We start from the raw sequence: 16912 nt of genomic DNA on the forward strand, positions 1-16912 counted from the left end.
TTCGCCAGCTGCTTCATGCATAGAGATAACTTCCCCTGCATGTCTATGCCGCAGCCGATCCTGGTGCTGACGCCAGGTGGAGGTGTCCCTCTGTTTTCTTGCACGCACTTGGAAAGATGCAGGACGTGTTTGGACAACAATAACAGCGGGAGTCCATTTTGGTTTTCCAGAATAATTATGCGCAAACACGTTGTCACCTACCACGAAATGACGTTTGCACATTTGCGACACGGATGACTCAGTGCCTGAGTGACGTGTCTGTGGCATATTCTTGCCCCAATGGAGGGCTTTACGGAATCTAGCCGACAGCGTAAGCGTCGTGCTAGGAGCAATGCTGCCGGTGATTCACGAGTTGTCACATGCGGCATGTAGCGCTACGCTAGCAAAAAATTATGCAGCATTACCTGCTGTGTCTCTCCTCTGCCATCTTTGCGGAGAGCGTTCTTTAAAGTATGAATAAAACGCTCTGCCAGCCCATTGGAACTGGGTTGCTAGAGATCTGTGAGGACATGTCACGCCCCCATTTTTTGCCCGAAGTTTGAACTCCTGTGAATGAAATTGAGGGGTTTATCGAAAACAATTGTTTCAGTGAAAATTAATTGAGCAAACACCTTCGTAAAACAACGAGTCGTGCTTTCTGCAGCTGTCGAGCGCATTTCGAAATCCTCTGGCCAATTGAAATGTGCGTCAACCACCAATAAAAGCATGGCATTCGGAAAAGGTTCTGCGAATTCTACATGAACATGCTTCCTTGGTGAAGTCGGCCATAACCACGGACAAAAAGGTGCGTTGATTGGCACGTTACGTTGCTCTAGACAGCTAGCGCAGATTTTGATGCGACGTTCAAGGTCCGCCTCAAGCATTGGCCAACACGCATTGCTGTGCACTTGCTCTTTGCTGCGCACGATGCTAGGAAGACCGTCATGGAGTTTGTCCAAGATGAACCCTTGCAGTTTCGCGGGAATGGCTACTCTTATTCCCAGCATAACGCAGCCATAATACACCGTTAGCTGATTGCATATGCGAAAAAAGCCTTCAACTGCTCCTCCGTGATCGTCGTGGGCCATCCATCATTTACGAATTCCTTCTCTAGACGAAGAATTCAGTCTTTATTCGTGGCAGCTGCGATGTCTCTGCTAGAAACAGGCAGCTAGTCCTATCGCAATGAACAAAACGCTTCTTCTGTTTCTTTGGTTTCTGCTTCAACATCTGGCAGTGGCTGACGTAAGCAAAATTGGCTTCCGCGTTCTCGCTTGATTTTTAAAAGATTATTCTGTACGAATACGCTGCCAAGTTGACGGCCCTGCATTGCAACCGAGCTGCCGCGATGGTGGTAATTCCTGTACTCAGGTCCGATATGGTTTGAATGATTCACCTTGGTCGGTCACTAAAGTAAATGCGCACCTGTACAAATAGAAGTGGCGCTTCTCTTTACCAAAAAAGTACGCTAACGCTACCTTCTCAAGTTTACCGTAATTCTTTTCCGCTTCAGATAGCGTTCTTGAAGCTTAAGCAATGGGCCGGGCCCTACGGTCATCGTAGACATGAAATAGGACGGCTCCTACACCATACTGAGACGCGTCGCATGACAGCAAATTGTTTTTCAGGGTCGTAGTGTGCGAGTTTATGTGGTTTCGCCAGTAGAGGTTTCACTAGGTTGAACGCTTTTGAAGCTTGCTCGTCCCAGTTCCACGCCACCTTCATCTAGAGAAGTCTATAAAATGATTGAGATACCGTAGATAACTTCAGCACGAAGTTGCTGTTATAGTTGACGGCACCCAACAAAAATTGTAGCTGCTTCTTTGACTTCGGTTCTGGTACCTGGAGAAGTCCGTGAACTTTATCTGAAAATGAAGAAATGCCGTCAGTGCTGATTCAGGGGCCAAGGTAGTGAAGTTATTTTTGGAAAAACGAGCAGTTGTCTTTGCTTACTTTGACAACTCGACTTTGAAGATGCTCTTAGCAGCACTTCGAAGTTGGCTAAGTGGTCCTCTGTTTTCCTCATTACAAAAATGTCGTCTTGGTAGCAGCAAACACTTTTAAGGCCCTTCAACATAGTATCCAATCTTTTTTGTAAAATCCCTGGCGCGGAAGAGATTTCAAAAGGTAATCGATTGACAACGAACAATCCCCTGTGCGTATTGGGTGTTAAATATTGCTTTAAAGACTCATACATGACTCTTGCCGATAAGTGCAGTTTAGGTCAATCTTCGGATAATGCGTGCCTCCGTCCATTGCCGCGAACATGTCTTCAACCTTCGGCAACGGATAATGTATGCCTTCATACGCAAGACTACCGGAAACGCGCTCCGCACAGGCTTTCTACGCGCCTCCGCTAGCGATCTCCTTTGCCAAATAGCTAGCATCGTGAAGATCAGCACAAGTTGGCAGAAGGTGCCTTTGTTGCGCTTGTGGTGGGGAGGTGGGCGGATACCAAAGGAGTGGGCTACCATACGCCACACGGGTTTCACCGCCACGCATTGGAACAACGCGTGATCCTGCGATCCAACTGCGTGACTGTTCGGGCAACGTGCATCCGGGACTATTCCAAATTTATGCAGGCGTTGTCTAGTGGGGAGGACGGCCCAGGCCTTTTTCAGGAGAAAATCCTGTGCATCACGGGGGGTGCCGCAACGGAGCGAGAGTAATTCGCGCCTCGCGCGCTCAGCTCGTTTTTGTTCAGTGTCGCTCAGCTGCTTCCGCGTGACGGCTTTAACGATGCGTGCTGGCGGGTCCTGATCCACATCGCCTTCGGGCATTTCTTGCCTCAACATGCGCCAGGTAGCCGACGCCGTTTTATAGAAGGGCGCAGGTGCCTCAGCAAAGGGCCCGGTGTGGCGGCCTGCATCCAGCCAGTCGTTCTTCCCTCCACTCCAGTAGAGGAGTAGGTTGCGCCCTAGGTAATCGCTCGCGCGCGCGAGCATGCAGGCGGTTTTCAGGGCCAGGACTCTGCTCGTGGTCAACACATGTGGTAGGCCGAGACCCCCTTCTGACACTGCCAGTTGTAGCAAGTTTTGCTTCAATGGTGGCGGTTTCCCATCCCAGAGGTATGCGTTAATGAGTTTGGTCAACTGGCTTGCTGTTTTTGTGGGCATCACTGCTACTCGGCTCGCATGCGAAGCTAGGGCGCAAATGCTTGTTTTGACGGCTACTGCTTTCTCGCATAGCGTCAGGCCTTGTAGGCTAGCGCTCTCTGACACTTGTGCAGCCCTGTCCACGACTCGGGACCACGTTGAGGCAGTAACTCCCTCGCGGGAAAAGTATATTCCGAGGACCTTAACAGCGGTGACTACCTCGAAGTTGCCGATCACGTGCGCCGGGAAATGGCCGAATAGGAGGGCTTTACACTTCCTCTCATTTAGCTGTGCACCTGATGACGCGAATACCGATGGCGTATGACGCGAATACCTGGTGAAAGCGCTCGAGACTGCTTGGATCACGCACAAAAAGGGAGATATTGTCAGCGTATGCGAGGACTTTCAGGTCCGCAGTTCCTGTGAGAGGAAGGCCCCGGATGTGCGCGTCGCTTGCCAGGGATGTAGGTAGCGGCTCTATCGCGAGTACAAAGAGGGTTGGGCCAAGCGGTCACCCCTGCCTGATTCTCTCGTGTACTGAAAGGTGTCCGTCGTGGAGCCATTTACTATTACGTGGCACCTGAGGCCTGAGTACAGGAGCCTTATCACTTGTACAAAGCTTGCCGGTAGGCCAAACTCTCGCATGGTTTCGAACAGGTAGGTGTGCCGCACCCTATCGGAAGCCTTGGCCTGATCAAGTGAAAAAAAGGCTCCAGTGACTCTTTTCTCCGAAGCATACTGGAACATGTCCCTTGTCGTGGTCAGGTTGGTGAACATTGATCTTCCCGGGACTGCGCAAGCCTGGTGTGGAGCAATAATACCCGGCAGAAAGGTCTTTAGTCGGCTGTTCAAGATTGATGCCACGATCTTGTAGTCTGCATTTAACAACGTGATCGGGCGCCAAGAAGCAGGGTCGTTCGGCGGTGCACCTTCATTAAGAATGAGGACTACGCGCCCCACGCCGAAGGAGGCAAGTTTCGCGTGTCCCTCGAGGACCGTGTTGACTATGGCTAGAAGTGGTTCACATAGGCTCTCGAAAAAGGTGGCGTAGAAGCCCGCTGTGAGGGCGTCCACACCGGGAGACGAGTTTGGTGACATTGACTGGATAGCGGCCCTCAATTCCGGAAATGTCGCTGCGCCGAACAGAGTCAGGCATTCATCCTCTTCCAGATGCTTAAAGAAGTTACACAGCTCCGACAAGGACGCTGGCTCCGAGGCGATCACTGTGGCGTCTGGCTCGTGAAAGGCTGTCTCAAAGTGGTGCAAGATGATCGCCTCGATCTCGACCGGTTCTGTTGCGAGGGTACCATCTGGGCGCTTTACTTCTGCAATACGCACAGAGCCGTTTCCCCTTACTTCGCGCGAGACTACCTCTGGCCGCTCGTTCGAGGTGGCCCAAGTCGCGCGCTTTTCGCCAAAAGCTGCCCGAAGAAGCCGTTCGTTCTGCACCTTGAGCGAGGCTAGGTAATCTTGTGTACAGGGGGTGAGGGTGTCCGCACACTGAATGATGCGCATTCTGCGCAGTAACTCGTTCATCGGGGACGTCAAGCGCTTTTTCCTTTTACGGCCTTTGCCTTGGAGGAGCACCTTCCAGGCCTCCTTGAGGTCGTCCCAGGTAGTCGATGTTACGCGGGGGGATGCTCTAATCGAGGCCTCTATGAGCGTCTCGATCTGTGGCGCAGACACCGGATCCTTTAGTAGTGCAGAATCCAGGCGCCACGATGCGTCGGCTGGTTTCTGGCCAGGCTTTGCACGGAGGGTTGTTAGCAGTGGCGCGTGATCAGACAGAGCGGCCAGAGGGGGTGGCTACGAGATCACCTCGCACCCGCACGCTGTTAGGGATGGAAGTAGGAGCTCCGGTAAACACACGCGGTCTAGCCCGCTAGCGGTGACCCTCGACACGCGGGTGGGGCCGAAGTTGTCGTCGTGAAGGCGGACCCATGCGTCTGAAAGTCGGAGGCGTTCGAGAACTTTGATCAGTTCTTTTGCACGGTAGGCTGAGCCTCCGCAACTTGGTCCCCGGATATCCCTCGCAGTGTCGACCACACAGTTAAAAGTCTCCAAGGACTACGTGCGGGAGGGGGGCCAGCAGGTACTCGCCAAGCTCCCTGAAAAAGGAGTTCGTCTTCGATCTAGTTACTGGCGCGTACACGTTCACAAACCGGATTTTCTGCCCATCGATGAAGCTGTCAAGCATTAAAGTGCGGCCGTCAGCGCCAAACACGCAATGAGCTTTTTGCCTAAACCTCCAGGTGATGAACACAACCCCAACCCCACATGACCTGGTCCTCGTCAATGAGAAGAAGGCTTCGACGTGACGGAGGCTGCGGAAGCGAGCGACGTCGAGGGGGGATCGGAAGTTCGTCTCCTGGACGAACAACAAGTCGATGCTGCGGGCTTTCGCAAAGGAAACGACCGCGGTTTGTTTCGTAGTGTCGAGGAAACCGTGAACATTCCAAGTGGCGAAACGGATTCGGTCAGCCATCAGTCGCACTATGGTGGAGTGGAAACGAGGGGGGTACGTGAGTGTGTGGAAGGAAGGGGTGGGGGCAAGGGGAGGCAGCGCATGGGGGAGTGAAACAGGAAGGTGTAAACGGCGGCGCCAGCGCGCACGGGCACTGCCGTCTGTAACGAAGCGAAGGTGTTATCAGATCGGCTCGCTGGCTTTAGGGGGCGGTTCCCCTTTGCCTGCGGCGCTTTGGCCGAGCTTCTGCGCCTTCGCCTTCGGTGGGGCATCGCTGTCGCTCGCCGTCGCTTCTAGCCCTATTCGGCGTTGTCGCGCCTCTCTGCTTGTGGCTCTCCCTCTCGTTTCTTGTTGTCCTCTTCCTGGCGTCGGCGCGAGCGCGAACGAGCACTCTGCTCACGGCCTGGCACCCGCTGGGACGCGAGTGGGTCAAGTTGGCGGTCTTTGTAGGGCGACGCTTTACCAGAGGGGGGCTCAAAAGAGAGGGGCTGGTTTATTTGAGCACGGTCTTGGTCATTAGGGAGCGCGTAATACCCGCGGCTCACGATGGGCAATTCGTCTTTGGCGGGGTCATTGGTAGCGTTGTTCAAGTCTTGGGCGCACACTCTTGCTCACTTCGCTTGAAAGTTTCGGCAAGCACCGGGAAGTTGTGGCCTTCATCTTGGACTGACGGGGGGGGGGACGAATGGCATAGTCGGGGACGATTGGGCCGAGACGGTTTCGAGGTAGCTCGATTCGTTTCCGATGACATGGTGGCGGCATCGTCAGTCTTCTCGGGCTTGTCTTCCTCGTTGGCGGGTGAATACGCCGCAGTGCTTCCTGTGAGCAAGCTGGCATACGTTTCGCGGCCTTGGGGGGAGGGAGACCTTTGGGGGGCACGGGCCGCGGTTCTTGGTACGAGCACTTGTAAGCGAGAGGGGGGTTCGCCTGGCTTCTGCGACGGGGAGCCACTCGGCTGGACCGAGTTCGACGCGAGGTCCGATACCGAGGGGAACCCACGAGCGGCTGACCCATAAGAGCGCCTCCTAAAACATTCTTTCGTTCAGTGGTGACCCCCGCAACGCTTACATTCGGCTGAACAACCCTCAGTTTCATGACCGAAAGTTCCGCATCGTTTGCAGTATGGTGCAGAGCATGCGGTCGCCATGTTGCCCACCTCACTACATCGCGCGCACACCCGCCTCATGCCTCTATATTCGAACATGACCCGGTGCCCCGCAATGGTCGCAAAGTTGGGCACCGGCTTACTCATTTCGATTTTTACGACTCTGACGCCGTTCAACTTATTTTGGCGGGTGGCCACAGTAGCAAACGAGATGCCCCGCACCTTATCGTACTGTGCTAGGGCGTTGCCAAGTATCTCGTCAGACAGGTAGGCGGGGTATCGGTAGACGTTGACGTACGTGACCGGCGGCCCGACGGCCTCAACCGGTACGCTTACTCCAATAACCTTGAAACCTTCCGCCACCATTAACTTTGTTGCCTGGCTGACGTTACGTGTAGAGACGAGAAACTTGGCCCCGCCCATATGCTGCATAACAAGAACACTATCATCACCAGCTTCTAATTCAATAGCGCCTATAAGATCATCAAAGAATACGTCGCCGTCCGGCGCTGTGAAGAGGAAGAAGTTCTCCCGCACTGGTAGGTCGGTAGTGGCCGCCATTCTGGAAGCGCTGTCGCCAGCAGAAGGGGGCGTGACTTGTAGAAAACTAGTAGCGTGCAGTCGAGCTGCACTCTGGTAAATCTGCGGCTAAGCCTGGGGAGACGCCGCTCGGGATCAGGTGGAGTCGGGTGTGCTGCAGGCAGACTCCGGGAAGGTAGCGTGGACCGGCAACCGTGCTCCTCCTGGCATAGGGGTGGGGGGGGGGGGCTTCGGGCTGGAAGGCCCGAGACCCAGAGGTGGCAGTCGCTCACACGAGGCAGCGAAGCCGGCAGGACCTGGTCTGACCGTGAAATCCAAAAGCCGAGAAGCGATTGCACCAGCACCAGATAGCAGTGAACGGAGCGCCAGCCGTCGATCAACTACTGACAAGCGGCGAAGCGCGTCGGCATTTATACTCTTGCCGTCGAATGTTCTAGCGTTATTGCTGGCGGTGGTGTAGGTTCCAGAACAATCTGTACCGTTCGCACAGTGGGCGTGATCTTATCGAAATGATCTACTACAGTCCGGAACCTTCTCTCGAAAACTGCAGGCGCGGTTTGCGCTTAGAATCGTGTGGTGTTTTGGGATGGTAACAAAAACTTGGGAAATGGAACGTGGCATTGCCCCCTCTGAAAAAAGGCATCGTCCCGATGCTTTAACTAAAAATGAAGGTACAATCATAATGCAAAAAAGTGCAATGAATAAATTACAATACAACAATAATACAAAAAACACTGTTTCAGTTTGTTAACGCGCATTAAACAGCTTGAGGCGCGCGACATGGACGACTTCAGGTCGCGATCGGCGTCGTTGAGAGTTAGTGCTGCCGTCGGGGACAACATCGTAATCATGTGGGCCGAGACGTCGAACCACCCTGTACGGTCCGAAGTACCGTCGAAGAAGCTTTTCACTTAGTCCACGTCGGCGTATCGGCGTCCACACCCAAACACGTTCACCGGGCTGGTATTCCACGAAGCGTCGTCGAAGGTTGTAACGGTGGCTGTCGGTCGTCTGTTGATTCTTGATACGGAGACGCGCAAGTTGTCAAACTTCTTCGGCGCGTTTAAGGTACTCGCTCACATCGAGGTTTTCTTCGTCGGTGACGTTGGGTAACATGGAATCGAGCGTCGTTGCCGGGCTCCTTCCGTATACCGATTTGTATGGAGATATCTGCGTCGTCTCCTGCACCGCCGTGTTGTATGCGAAAGTCACATACGGAAGAATGGCGTCCCACGTCTTGTGTTCGACATCGACGTACATTGACAGCATGTCGGCGATCGTCTTGTTAAGCCACTCGGTGAGGCCGTTGGTCTGTGGGTGGTACGCTGTCGTCTGGCGGTGGTTTGTTTGGCTGTATGCCAAGATCGCTTGAGTTAAGTCGGCAGTCAATGCCGTTCCTCTGTTGGTGATAAGGACCTCTGAGGCACAGTGACGTAGCAACTCCAACTGGACAGGGCCAAGTTCCTGCTGTCACAAGCACTGGACGAGGATGAGGCTGACAACTACCAGGAGGCCCTGGAGCTCTACACACTGGCAGTTGAGCTCTGCCTGCAGGCGACAGCTGCTACAGATGACAAGGCCCTTCACGAAAAGCTCACCAGCATTGCATCTCAAGGACTTGAAAGGGCGGAGAGCATAAAGGCCAAGTTGGCCAGCAGATGTGGCAGTGGCAGTACGGTCATTCGACCTGCGCCGTCAGCGCCTATGCTCGAAGGGGCCAGACCCATTGGTGGCAGCAAGGCCTCCGACACCTCACTGACCACCAGGTTCAGCTCAGAGGCATCTACCACGTCATCTTTTTTGAGCTTTCCTGGAGCTGATGGAGAACACGTGCGAGATGCCGGGAACAAGCTACTCATCAGCGGCAGCGAAGGTTATACACGTGATGAGATTGGGGTCCTAAGGAAGACATCAGTGATCAACGGGTGGGAGTACGTTCCTTTCCTGGAGACGGACAAGCGGGACCGCTTTGCCTTCAAGCTGCCCTTCTGCGATCCCGACGGCAGGCTGTCTCTGTCGCCCAAGCAGTGGGCCTCCTTCAGCTACGGGGCACGACTCGAGGAGTTGTCGTCCGATCCCAAGATCATCGAAGTAGTCGACTGCTTCAGCATTCGCCAGACTGTTGTTTCAGACTGCTCATTTGTGGCATCCTTGTCTGTGAGTAGTCTCTATGAAAAGCTGTTCAAGAAAAAATAATTACAAGCATAATCTTTCCCCAGAACAGACAGGGACAACCTGTATACAATCCTTGTGGCAATTACACTGTCAAGCTTAACATAAATGGCGTGCCAAGAAAGGTTGTCATCGATGATTACTTGCCAATGGGCAAGAGAAGAGCGCGGAGATGCTGTGCTCGTGCTCGAACAACAAGAATGAGTTTTTGGTGTCACTGCTGGAGAAGGCCTACATGAAGGTCATAGGTGGCTATGACTTCCCTGGCTCAAACTCTAATATCGACCTACATGCAATCACTGGCCGGATCCCCGAACGCGCCAGTCTTCATGGAAGCGCAGACACACCCTTCGACGCAGAGGAATTATTCAACAAACTGCTCGACCGACACCAACGTGGTGATGTGCTGGTCACCCTTGCCACCGGAGAGCTGAGTGAGGCCGAGGCAGAACGGTCAGGCTTGGTACCTTCACATGCCTATGCAATGCTCGATGTATGCCAAGTGCAGGGTCGGCGTTTGTTCCTGCTCAAAAACCCCTGGAGTCACCTTCGCTGGAAGGGCCGCTTCTCTGAGCGTGACACCACCAGTTGTACACCAGCACTAGCCCAGGCTTTGCGATACGACCCACACAACGCTGCCATGTTTGATAACGGAGTATTCTGTATCGATTATGACTCTGTGTGCCACTTCTTTGACGTCGCCTACCTCAACTGGAACCCGGGCTTGTTCCAGTACACCTACTGCACTCACAGGTCATGGAATGCCGGAAGTGGCCCGGTCAAGGATCTGTACAACATTGTTGAGAATCGTGTGGTGTTTTGGGACGATAAAAAAAGCTTGGGAAATGAAACGTGGCATTATGAATACCCGTTTCGAAATACACATCGAAGTTAGCGCATGTGTGTGTCACATCTTTGTGTTCGTGTTTTTTTTTTTCAGTGACATTAAACAATAATTCCGCAGGGAGCATCACAATCTATGTTTTGAACCCATAGCAAAATTTTATTCTGATGCGTTGCATTCAATTGGCTCACATTTTAAAATCCTGCATAAAATGAGACCAATGAAAGTATAGATGTTTGTTTCGGTAGTATTTCTGTATAGTTTAGATATAGATGTTTGGAAAATACAGCGAACGAAAGGCAATCTGATGCCGGAAAAAGCAAAACCTGTGACATAAGCAACTCAAGCTCCCAGGTTGCTACGGGGTCCAAATTGACATTTACTTCACTGTACTCTCTCCCCACTTATATCACAACAAATACAATAAACTAAAACTCAACAACAAACTTTACATACTCTTTGCTGGCGTCATTGTCAGCTCATCTTCATAAAGATTATGTAAAACAATGGAAACCAGCCCTTAAAAACGTCTTTTTCTTAATTTATTTTGGTCTGATGACAGACTGAGAATTCGCTTGATAATATGAAGATGTCGCAATATTTGATTATAAGTAAGAATATGTGCGCTAAAAAGCCGAAATTTCGAATGGTCTGGTTTTCTCAGACATGGAAGGAGGTGGTGTACAGTAAAGTCAGTTGTATAATCAAGCCTGCGCTCATCTCCCTTGCTGTTGTGCCGTTTTGTTGCGGTTTACATTCAATTTAGCCTTCTTGTTCTCAGCTATTACCCATTAACACAGTTCAAAGGAGGCTACACATTGGACACTGCTACTGCGAGTGCATTCACTTTTTCAGCAATGGAGATGCAATATATTTATAAGAGATGCACATTTTAACTAATAATTATAACAATAGGCAATGCATTATAAATATTAGGTAAAGATTGACAATTGTGCGTGGTGGTGAGGTTTTTCAAATTTATTTCATTTTTCCCGGAGAGCTAATTCTCTCTGACAAGTTGCTGAGAGCGATCCTAATCGCAAACGTTTCCTCTCCAATTGTACATTGCGTTTCAACAAACAGTAAGAGGAAGGACCACTTGCATCAAGCACTTGAAGCTAAAAAAAAGGGACTAAGATGCCGAAAATATAAAATAACCGCTGTATTATCGCAACATATCAAAAGCATACTTTGGCTTCGGCTCTAAGGCATCTTCACCAAATACATTCGTTTGCAATGGCACGTGGGAAACAGCCTCCTCAAGACGGTCTCTTCAGAACGTTCCCCAATGGTTTTGTAGGCTCATAACGGCAGATGCTTCTTGCCATCTATATTTTTTCACTGCAATGAATGACATGCTCGAATGAAAAGAATAACACTGGCCACTTTACTGGTGTTTAGTAGCATTGGTATGCAAACTGCCATCCACGTAACTCAATAGGCTCTGTGCCCACACAGACGCCGCTGTCGCCCGCTTTGTAAGCTTTTTGAAAAATTAACTTCAAGAACGAGACTGACTGAGTACGAGATGTCTCCTTATAGTTCGTTTTCTTACAACCACTCTTTGTCTAAGTACTGAGTCTAGGAGTCCTGCGGCGTTTCTCTTCTCCGATATCACAATAAACAAAAGAACAGCTACTTGTAGGTGCGTGCTTGATTGTCCTCTCGAGTTGAGACTGGAGTTAGATCTTAGCAAACATTCCATTATCGAATTCTTCCCTCCAGACGTTGTCGCCAAAGAAATCAAACAAGTTTCGCACTCTTTCCTAACAACCACTTTCCTTGCAAATTAAACTTTATCCGCCCTTTATTTCAGGCTATCTCGATCACCGAGTCTCGCGTTCTTAATTTGTTCGCTCGCTTTTCACTGTTCTTGACGCTAGAAAAGCTGTTCGTGAAGATTTTCTAAAAATAAGTGCCTGTTTTTGTGAAACCGGAGGTTAATTAATGGATTTGTACTTTAAGTTGTCCTTATAATGTAAACTTCATTAAGCAGGCTAAGCCTTTCTTCTATAGACACGAGGAAATTTACAAGGAAATCATACAACTCAGTTCAGTTTTCCTGTGCTCCACAAATTTTCAAGGGCGTTGGTATGCCCTTTCAAAAATATTTTGTGTGACTGCAGTTTCCAAGCATACGATTCTACAAAGAGATGGTTTAGAACCAGATTTCGAGTTTAATTAAATTCCTTTACAGAATGGTGCGACCCATATAATAGTCAACGCATGAATTTACAAGGAATCAGATGTGTTTTTACTCAGGACTCACTTAAGAGATCAACACACACTCATTTAATTTCTTAGTATGTACCGCACTCTCTTTCACACATCGGTACCCTGGTTGGACAACTAACACTCTTGCTATCGGGTACGAGGCTTTTTCGGCGCTTCAGTGAACAATTTATGGGCATTATTTGGCTCAAATGCTTCAAAGCTGTGAAGATGCACCAATGATGGCACGTTCATTACATCTTCAGGAATGATCTAATACCAAGTTTGTTGAACTGAGTTTAAAAGTGTGATGCCGTGTAATGTATAACTATATAATGTGGAATGCAATGCGCACGCAGAGAAAAAAGCCTTCACTGTGTACAAAATTTTGGCCTATATTTATTCGAGGCAGTAAACAGGTAATTGCGTCAGGGCTGTCACAAATAGAGAGGGAAATATAGGCAAACGCCTAATTTTTACTTGCGTTCCTGTTGCGTCCTTTCAATACATGAGCATAAATAAAGTTTACAGGGGCATTTTCTGTGTTTCTGTTATGCGTATTTCTACTGTTCAGACATTAAAGCCTTTAAATACCTATAACTGCCTATTTCTTTTCTCCCGGTATGTGCGTACACTATCTAATCATAAGTTAAGCCTTCGGGTGCAGTTCAACACCAACATTCATGTACGGATTTTAAGGCATTTCACATAGTCCTCTAGTTCAACCGGCTTCCGGAAAACAATCGCTAGCACCAATGAAATGAGACGCGAGGAGAACAGTGCCCTACCGCACTCACATGACGTTAGTATTAGCCACGCGCAAAACCATGACGAGACGTCAGGGCAAACATAGTGAAATATCAAACTAGATCAAAATATGTCGTGCGCGTGGTTTCGCTCTATTTGGAACTTAAGGCGTAAACGTTTTCCAGTGCGCGTAGTCAGGCTGATAATCATAATAATGAAAGATGTTCACCGAAAAGGTTGAGATTGACGCTATCTGATTCGACTAGGTTAAAACTATCGACTTCCCTCTCTTCCTTATTTATCAAACGAGCTATACGTTATTTTAAAGACTCTGGTGTTTCTTAGGCTGCGATGAAAATACGACGCAATGCACGAGAGAAGGTCGGCCGTCGGCCAAACACTGTCATCTTTTGACCACATTTGCAGAGGAGCACGCAGATACGAGGCTAATTTTTTAAAGTAAAGATAAACTGTCGGATAATATTGAAGCGCAATAAAGTTAGCAGCTCAAAGCTCACATCAAGCTAGGCGTATTATACCAATCTAACAGCAAGTGACGAATGACTGTACCACAGAATTGTCAAACTGCAGCTAGAGTGCCTAATATAGTGTGCCTAAGAAATTCAAATAGAAGTATCCAGCCATTTCTTGCACAAGAATCTGCTTCGAAAGGGGCAGTAATTTGGCGTTTATACAGTGAGCAAGTAATGTTGAAATTTACTTAGAAAATAAAGTCCGAAATACTCAGTTTAAGCACAGTAAAAATTAATTAACACATACATCTTCATTTATCTTTTTCTTTGTATTTGTTCTCTCTTTCTTTTTCCCTATCTACCTCTTTAAACTCGTTCTACCCTGCTTCTTTTTTCCTCCTCACGCTAACTACCATTTTCCGACCCCTTGTTATACAGTATTATAAAAAGCTGTATGTCAAACTCTGCTCGCGTGCATGTGGTGGGAGAGAAATGTTTAGCTTATAATTCACTCAGGGATCTACTTCAACAGAATGGTGACTTAGCTAAGAGATAAGCAAAAGCAAATGAAGAGTCCGTCAAATTGAAATTTTTATAGGTGGCGGGCCTGTGCATCTTTACCGCCATTGTAGTGTATGACTGGATAACGCCGTTACTTCAGTCTAGAGATAAACACTGATATTTCCGCAACTTTCCCTTGCCATTAGGCTGTGATGCTGAAAACAGGATTCAGCATAGTCATGTGCCATACGAAGTTGGCCTCCGCCCTCTTTTGCATGATGTGTTGCATGTTTGTGCGCACCAGTTAAATGTAAAGGAAGGTTCACAGAACGAACGTGGTTGTCCCTGCCCTTTCTTCGCAAACGTAACGCGTTACCATTACTGTACCACTGATCCTGAATAGACTAGTGGCATTCCTCTATTTCTACCATAAGGAGCTATTTTCTGTAACATCATTCTAAGCAACATGGTTCCGTAAACACCGAGGGCAAACAGGTGTTTTGCCAGACAGGCACGCGTCTGCTCGGAAATACAGGGAAAATACCTTTTTCTTCTTCAAAATCGAGGGAAAATAACTTTTATGCTTTACAAATACACGCGTCTTGTGCACGGGTTTCGTATTACAACACGTTATGTCACAGTATTATTTCGTGGTGGAAGCGCACATTTCCATCGGGCTTCTGAAGAGGTGTTTATTCTATCGACTTCAAGGCTTAAAGCCGCGAACAAGGCACACACATTACTGTGCATAATTCTTTAAGACCACTGAGTCCAGTGTTCGGTAGCAACGAGTGCCGTAGTGTTTCGTGAGCTGGACAAGCGCTCTGCCCTCGAGGGAACAGCCGACGGTGCACGCGCTGGAATACTTCAGCTATCATTCGGCAACTCAACCATGACTGATACAAAAAGGTCATCATCATCCTCTGCGGGTGTTTTGTGTTGAGCGTCAAGTGTGGTGCAGTTTGCTGTTTTGTTCTGACTGCATCTGCGGTGTTCGTTGATTCACAGGCCGTTGTCTCTCGACTGACTGCGACAGGTGGCGATAACTGCTTCTCATTGATTACTCGAGTGTTAGAAAATGCAGGCTCGTACTTTTGCTGCCCACCTCCAGATACGAGCCATACCAGCCGCTGTTACCGCTGTTCGTATGCCGCTATGACGCAAGTGTAGCGCGTAGCAAATAGACCAAAAGGTGACAAGCCGAGCAGAAGTCAGACGAAGCCTGCCGCTGTTACCGCTGTTTGTATGCCACTTTGACGCAAGAGTAGAGCGTAGTAGATAACCAAAACGCTGAAAAGCCACGCCGAAGTCTGATTTTTGTTAAGAAGTTGAACATAGAGACAAGTGCTTCGCAAAAACAAACTTTTGCAGGTAAAGCTTTCGTCGGACAGAGCTTGCCAGCTCGACAAAGTCGGCTGAAGTCATATTTCTAACAATGAACCGGCAGTGCCTTAGCGTATAAGTCCATTGTTTCATGTCACTCTCATTGAACTTGAGCCGTTGTTCACATTGTCTTCACGCTTGTGATATCCTTCGAAACAGGCAGGTCATTGACAAATCATCGTGAGGCAGGCATGGTAATACACAGTGTTCTTGAAAGCAGTGTATCTTGAAGGCCTCAGCTATTTGGCGTGCGCGCTCGGGTCTCTAACAGTTGAACAGAGTTGGCACAGAACAGTTCCAGACACACCTATTTCCCCGTAAGGTAGCGTTGTGCCATCAGTAGGCTGGAGAGGGGGGGGAAGGGGGTATAGAAGAGTTTGCTAAAACTACGGCAGAACACCTGTCAATTGTTCGTGGGGTGGTTATGCATAGCGCAACGGCTTTAGTGGCTGGTCCACGCTTATTGCTGCCGCAGAACTGGTGGATAGTCTGTTTTAGAAACACTCAATGGTTGACCGCTTTGTTACCCTTGTTTATTACGAGCTAGGGCACGTTGACCAGAATACTGCAGGTGGGGCGACAGCCAGAAAAGCAGAAAAGCTTCATGAAAATAAAGATGCCAATTACTTGTCTGTCTGTCCGTCTCTCCGTCTCTCCGTGTCTGTCTGTCTGTCTGTCTGTCTGTCTGTCTCTCTCTCTGTCTCTCTGTCTCTCTGTCTCTCCGTCCGTCCGTCCGTCCGTCCGTCCGTCCGTCCGTCCGTCCGTCCGTCCGTCCGTCTGTCCGTCTGTCTGTCTGTCTGTCTGTCTGTCTGTCTGTCTGTCTGTTAATTACTCTATCTCACCTTTAAACACTTTCAAGCGTTCTGTTTTAGGGGGTAACTGAATAAATAGATCTAATTATTTATGTTTTTACACGAGCGAAACAACAGTGCGAATGCATTCGTCAGAGAAGGCTGCGTGTAGGCGCAATGTAGTCGGCCGTCACGCCATGATAACATGGCGACATCATTGACACGAGGGGGGTGCCTCGTTGGCGAAAATTCGTTTTTTTTTTCGCGACGTTTCCTTCAGTTTAAAAAACTTTTGAAAAAGTACCTGATAAACAGGGGGTAGTATTTGCAAAGAGCACCAACGTTTTATTCTCCACGGATGTAGGTCAGATAAGTAATAGATGAGATCAAAACTCACTACGCGTGAAAAAGAAAAGATCCATAAATAACAACTTTGGCTCCAAGCGAATTACACACAAAGTTTAGAGTGCACACAAAATCATTAAAGCAACTTGTGGTTAAATTTGAGGCTTCCACGACCTCGACTCCTCTGTTGCACAACATTGTACATTTTTTAACAAGCGATGCAAGTTTAAAAGCTGACTATGTTCGGTGCAAGTGAACGATG

General features: G+C 49.1%; 1 pseudogene; it reads left to right on the top strand.

Moving 5' to 3' along the window:
* Positions 1–7848: 7848 nt before the first annotated feature.
* The window catches only part of LOC119184499 (calpain-7-like), a 30600-nt pseudogene continuing 21536 nt past the window's right edge, over positions 7849–16912 (top strand).

The sequence above is a fragment of the Rhipicephalus microplus genome, unplaced genomic scaffold (assembly GCF_043290135.1).
Source record: "Rhipicephalus microplus isolate Deutch F79 unplaced genomic scaffold, USDA_Rmic scaffold_17, whole genome shotgun sequence".
NCBI lineage: Eukaryota > Metazoa > Arthropoda > Arachnida > Ixodida > Ixodidae > Rhipicephalus > Rhipicephalus microplus.